This window comes from Stomoxys calcitrans, chromosome 5 (genome assembly GCF_963082655.1).
Source record: "Stomoxys calcitrans chromosome 5, idStoCalc2.1, whole genome shotgun sequence".
Taxonomy (NCBI): domain Eukaryota; kingdom Metazoa; phylum Arthropoda; class Insecta; order Diptera; family Muscidae; genus Stomoxys; species Stomoxys calcitrans.
Window position 1 is genome coordinate 97,689,807 of NC_081556.1, and position 7,367 is coordinate 97,697,173.

Below are 7,367 nucleotides of genomic sequence, written 5' to 3' on the forward strand. Positions count from 1 at the left end.
TGTATTTATGTAAACATACATAAATACATGCGTTTAATTATATATGTCATTCATTATCATTTGTCATTAAAATTTAATAATTTGTCAAAATAAATTTATCATAAATATGTATAGTTCATATTTTGCGGTTTTCCTTATCATTTGGCCTACTCCTATGTTTTGTATGTCGTCTATAAGTATTTTATGTAGTATCTTCGGTTGTGGTTAGCTTAACACGCACACTTGTACATGCATGCATGCATGCTTGGTAAAGTAGTTTTTTTTTTGTTTTTGTTTAAACAATTTCCCTAAATAGTATTTTCATTAGTTTAATTTAAGTAGTATGTTTTTTTTTGTGTGTATTATGTATGTATTTTTTGTAGTTTTATGTATGGCTTGTAATAATTAAAAATGTTTTTTTTTTGTTTTTGTAAAAATCAGCTATGAGACAAATTTTTTTTATGTTAAATTAATTTTTATGTTTTTTGTATGTTTTTTTTAGAGAAAATTGATTATCAATTATTTTGAGCACATGGTAGATTGAGTTTTAATGGAAAAATTGATTTTTTTTATGTAAAAACAAAAATAGACATAGCCATATAAAAGCAAAACAAGTAAACTCGTGCTAAGTTCGGCCTGGTCGAATCCTATATACCCTCCACCATGGATCGCATTTGTCGAGTTCTTTTCCCGGCATCTCTTCTTAGGCAAAAAAGGATATAAGAAAAGATTTGCTCTGCTATTAGAGCGATATCAAGATATGGTCCGGTTTGGACCACAATTAAATTATATGTTAGAGACCTGTGTAAAATGTCAGCCAATTCGAATAAGAATTGCGCCCTTTGGGGGCTCAAGATGTAAAATAGAGAGAACGATTTATATGGGAGCTGTATCAGGCTATAGAACGATTCAGACCATAATAAACACGTAAATTGATGGTCGCACAAAATTTCAGGCAAGTCGGATAAGAATTGCGCTCTCTAGAGGCTCAAGAAGTCAAGATACCAGATCGGTTTGTATGGCAGCTATATCAGATTATTAACCGATTTGAGCCATACATGGCACAGTTGTTGGATATCATAACAAAACACGTCGTGCAAAATTTCATTCCAATCGGATAAGAATTGCGCCCTCTAGAGGCTCAAGAAGTCAAGACCCAAGATCGGTTTATCTGACAACTATATGAGGTTATGGACCGATTTGAACCATACTTGTCGCAGTTGTTGGATATCATAACAAAACACGTCGTGCCAAAATTCATTCAAATCGAATAAGAATTGCGCCTTCTTGAGGCTCAAGAAGTCAAGACCCAGGATCAGTTTATCTGACAACTATATGAGGTTATGGACCGATTTAAACCATACTTGGCACAGTTGTTGGATATCATAACAAAACAATTCGTGCAAAATGTCATTCCAATCGGATAAGAATTACGCACTCTAGAGGCTCAAAAAGTCAAGACCCAAGATCGGTTTATATGGCAGCTATATCAAAACATAGACGGAATTGAACCATACTTGGCACAGTTGTTGGATATCATAACACAGTACTACGTGCCAAAATTCATTCCAATCGGATAAGAATTGCGCCCTCTAGAGGCTCAAGAAGTCAAGACCCCAGATCGGTTTATATGGCAGCTATATCAAAACATGGACCGATTTAAACCATTCATGGCACAGTTGTTGAATATCATAACAAAACACTTCGTGCAAAATTTCATTCCAACCGGATAAGAATTACGCACTCTAGAGGCTCAAAAAGTCAAGACCCAAGATGGGTTTATATGGCAGCTATATCAAAACATAGACGGAATTGAACCATACTTGGCACAGTTGTTGAATATCATAACACAGTACTACGTGCCAAAATTCATTGCAATCGGATAAGAATTGCGCACTCTAGAGACCCAAGAAGTCAAGACCCAAGATCGGTTTATATGGCAGCTATATCAGGTTATATACCGATTTGCGCCATACTTGGCACAGTTGTTGGAAATCATAACAAAACTCTTCTTGCAAAAATTCATTCAAATCGGATAAGAATTGCACAGTCTAGAAGCTCAATAAGTCAAGACCCCAGAACGGTTTATATGGCAGCTATATCCAAACATGGACCGATTTAAACCATACTTGGCACAGTTGTTGGAAATCATAACAAAATATTTCGTGCAAAATTTCATTCCAATCGGATAAAAATTGCGCACTCTAGAGACCCAAGAAGTCAAGACCCAAGATCGGTTTATATGGCAGCTATATCAGGTTATGGATCGATTCAAACCATACTTGGCACAGTTGTTGGATATCATAACAAAACACGTCGTGCAAAAATTCATTCAAATCGGATAAGAATTGCACAGTCTAGAAGCTCAATAAGTCAAGACCCCAGATCGGTTTATATGGCAGCTATATCAGGTTATATACCGATTTGCGCCATACTTGGCACAGTTGTTGGAAATCATAACAAAACTCTTCTTGCAAAAATTCATTCAAATCGGATAAGAATTGCACAGTCTAGAAGCTCAATAAGTCAAGACCCCAGATCGGTTTATATGGCAGCTATATCAGGTTATGGACCGATTTGAACCATACATGGCACAGTTGTTGGATATCAAAACAAAACACGTCGTGCAAAATTTCATTCCAATCGGATAAGAATTGCGCCCTCTATAGGCTCAAGAAGTCAAGACCCCAGATCGGTTTATATGGCAGCTATATCAAAACATGGACCGATATGGCCCATTTACAATACCAACCGACCTACACTAATAAGAAGTATTTGTGCAAAATTTCAAGCGGCTAGCTTTACTCCTTCGGAAGTTAGCGTGCTTTCAATAGACGGACATATGGACGGACGGACGGACAGACGGACGGACATGGCTAGATCGACATAAAATGTCACGACGATCAAAAATATATATACTTTATGGGGTCTCAGACGAATATTTCGAGTAGTTACAAACAGAATGACGAAATTAGTATACCCCCATCCTATGGTGGAGGGTACAAAAATAAAACTCAACATAATTTTGTGAAGTTTTCTTTTGGCTTTAGTGAAAATTAATGAAAAGCTTAGCCAATTTAAATATTTGTAGGATTGTTTTAGGACCTCTTTGATATGTTCAGATTAAGCTCATAATAGATATATAAAAAGAAAAGCGTATAAAAAGATCATATATAAAAGATCATAGGTTGTTACAAAATTTTCATATAAATTCCAATAAAAATTAAACAGAATTAATCCTGTAATACATTTTTATAAAAACTACAAAACATTTATAAAATTCTATATTTTTTCAACTGGAAAAATTAATTTTTTTTATTTTATTTTATCATATTTATGTTTTTTTCAAGTATTTTATATTTCATGTTTATGTAGAAAATATATCTTACAAAGCTTGTGATAAGCCCTTTCAAAATCCAAATAAAAATCGTAGTGATGTAGGGTATAACATAGGTGCATTAAATTCCCATGGTTTTTCATTCTAGGCTATTTTTTTCTAATTGGTGCCCGTTAATATACATAGTAATATCTAAAATTCTAATTTGATTCATTGCTTATTTGGTTTTTAGGCTTCATTTATATATGGAGGTTATGTTTTACATCCAACTAATGGATGATATTTTGCAAATACTAACTATTGCTATACACACCATGGAGGCCACCGTAGCGCAGAGGTTAGCATGTTCGCCTATAACGCTGAACGCCAGGGTTCGAAACATTGCGAGAAAATAAAACAAAATATTCAGCGGTGGTTTTGCCTTCCTAATGCTGGGGATATTTGTGAGAAACTATGCCATGGTGGTCACAAAGAGGGGGGCTGTGAGCATTGCAAAACAATGTGGCCTAATCTAGACTTGAAGAGGTCTATCGCTTTGCTATTAATGGCTAGAACAGACGTCTCAGTCATTATGTTCGTCATGACAGGTCTAATTGGAAAATATGCAGACAGACTGAAGGTTGCCAGTAACGAACTTTGCAAAGTTATGCGGACATCGAAGAAGAAGAGACCATAGAACACCTACTTTAGGTTCTCATTTTTTTGAGAACCTGTCGGATTTAGCGGATGTGAACATTCGCAAGTTGTTGGGCTTTTTAAAGCGATCTGGATGGTTCAACGGTAGGAACTAGAAGGCATCTTCCTTCTTCTGTTCCTTTGTTATCACAATGGATGAAAATGTCTAAGTGAGTCTGATAGCAGACTGCCACTTAAACCTAACCTATGTCATTTGAAAACAAGTAAAAAGGCGTTAAGTTCGGCCGGGCCTAACTTTGGATACCCACCACCTCGGGTATATATGTAAACCACCTTTCATCAAAATTCGGTAAAAATTGCATACCCTATGTCCCATAGCAGTTATATCGAAATAGGATCCGATTTGGACCAAATACTAATAAGTACAAGTCATGGTTCAATTGTGAATAAAAAAATATTGGTCATTTAAGTACCTATATCTAAAAATAAACCGATAACATAAGTCAATGTGTCAAATTTTAGTAAAATCCGATTATAAATGCGCCTTTTTTGGGGCCAAGATATCGGTCTATATAGCAGCTATATGCAAGTCTTAATCGATCTATACCAAATTGCAGAAATATGTGGAGGGACTTAACTCAACTCTCTGTCCCAAATTTCGGCAACATCGGACAATAAACGTGGCTTTTGTGGGCCCAAAACATTTAATCGAGAGATCGGTTTATATGGCAGCTATATCCAAATCTGGACCGATCAGCTTGAAATTGTCAAAGGGCTTAATACAACTCACTGTCGCAAATTTCGGCAACAGCGGACAATAAATGCGCTTTTTATGACCCCAAAACCTAAAACAGAGAGATCGGTCAATATGGCAACTATATCCAAATCTGGACCGATCTATGGGATAATGCACAAGTATGTCAAAGGGCTTAACATATTGTAGCTCACTGTCCCAAATTTCGGCGACATCGGACAATAAATGCTCCTTTTAAGGGGCATAAAACCTTAAATCGGTCTATATGGCAGCTATATCCAAATCTGATCCAATCTGAGCCAAACTGAAGAAGGACGTTGAAGGGCCTAAAACAACTCACTATCCTAAATTTCAGCAAAATCGGATGATAAATGTGGCTTTTATGGGCCTAAGACCCTAAATCGGAGGATCGGTCTATATGGCAGATATATCCAAATCTTGATCGATCTGGACCAAATTAAGGAATTATGGCGAAGGGGCCAATACAACTCACTGTCCCAAATTTCAGCAAAATCGGATAATAAATGTGGCTTTTATAAACCTAAGACCCTAAATCGGAGGATCGGTCTATATGGCAGCTAGATCCAAATCTGGACCGATCTGAGCCAAACTAAGGAATTATGGCGAAGGGCCCAATACAACTCACTGTCCCAAATTTCAGCAAAATCGGATAATAAATGTGGCTTTTGTGAACCTAAGACCCTAAATCGGAGGATCGGTCTATATGGCAGCTAGATCCAAATCTGGACCGATCTGAGCCAAACTAAGGAATTATGGCGAAGGGCCCAAAAAAAATCTCACTGTCCCAAATTTCAGCAAAATCGGATAATAAATGTGGCTTTTATGGGCCTAAGACCCTAAATCGGAGGATCGGTCTATATGGCAGCTATATCCAAATCTGGACCGATCTGAGCCAAATTGACGAAGGATGTCGAAGGGCCTAACACAACTCACTGCCCCAAATTTCAGCAAAATCGGATAATAAATGTAGCTTTTATGTGCCTAAATCGGCGGATCGGTATCTGAAGATATAGTCCGATATAGCCCATCTTCGAACTTAACCTTCTTATGGACAAGAAAAGAATCTGTGCAAAGTTTAAGCTCAATATTTCTACTTTTAAAGACTGCAGCGTGATTTCAGACGGACGGACATGTATAGATCGGACGGACATGTCTAGATCGGACGGACCTGTCTAGATCGGACAGACATGTCTAGATCGTCTTAGATTTTTACGCTGATCAAGAAATTGATATTTCGATGTGTTGCAAACGGAATGACAAAATGAATATACCCTCATCCTTCGGTGGTGGGTATAAAAAGGTATGGTAGCCATGTAAAAACTTCTTCCCAAAGAGGTGTCACACTGTGGCACTCCGTTAGAGCTTAAAACTTAAATCGAACAGCACTCTATGATAAATGAGAAGTTAGCCCCTGTTCCTTAATGGAATGTTCATGAGCATTTTTGCATTTTGCATACCCACCACCACAGGATGGGAGCATACTAATTAAGTCATTCCGTTTGTAAAACCTTGAATGATCGATTTGTGACCCGATAAAGTAGGTATATTCTTGATTGTCTTGGCATTCTGAGATGATCCAGCCATGTCGGTCTACTCGTCCGTCCATCTGTTGAAATTACGATAGTCAAAAACCTCTTCTTATTGATCTAGGTCATCGGGGATTGCAAGTGGGTTAAATCGGTTCATATTTGCATATAGCTCCCATACTTGATGCTCACGTTTGCTTTATAGAACGATTTCAATATCTGACAAGGTCACATATTTGGCAGTGATCTTGAACAAAAACCTGAATTGGAAGTGTCCCAATCAGGATCATATCGAGAAGGCTCACAGATGTTGGGCAAGATGTTGACGGGCCGAAGGCTCGATATGGAATCTTAATCTGAATAAGATAGTCCACGGGGTCTACAGTAGCCTGATTAGACCAATAGTTACCTACGCCTACGACTTTGGTGGGCTGCGATGGAGAAAAAGTGCAGCGCAAGGGAAATTCAACAGGTTCAGAGAATATGCTATCTTGGCGTAGGAGGAGCGAGGAGGAACACGCCCACTTGGGCACTAGAGACTATTCTAGATATTCCGACCCACAGACATACAGATTAAGTGTGAGGCAGCCACTGCGGCTATGAGACATAGCAATGGGAGAATATATCTAGGACCGAAGCAGGTCACAAAGAGGTTTCCCGACAATAATACGGTCCTGCAGGTGGAGTTCCGTGCAATCACAGAGTGGGTGAGGTGGTGTGGTGTTAACGCGAGGACGTCGAGTGTGAACATCTTTACGCACTGCAAACTGGTCATCAGGGCAAAGGCAACCAAAACGGTAGGGAACAGATTTGTGGTGTAAGAAGGAGACTAACGCCTTCTCTGAGGATGGTGCGATCAGCATTGATTGGGTGCTGGGTCAAAGCGGAGTAAGGGGGCCGGAGGACTGCCGTCAATAAACATGGTCGACCTTTCGGGTTGACAGAGTCTGAGTTAAGGGTGTGGGCGACAAACGCGAAACAGTCGGCAAGACGACGAAAATCCTATGAAAAGGAATTAAGAAAAAGGTCAGTATAGCTTTCGGTGTCACACCAGGACACATAGGACTACAATCTCTTTTATGCAGAATAGATGCGGCAAGCGATAGCATGTGTA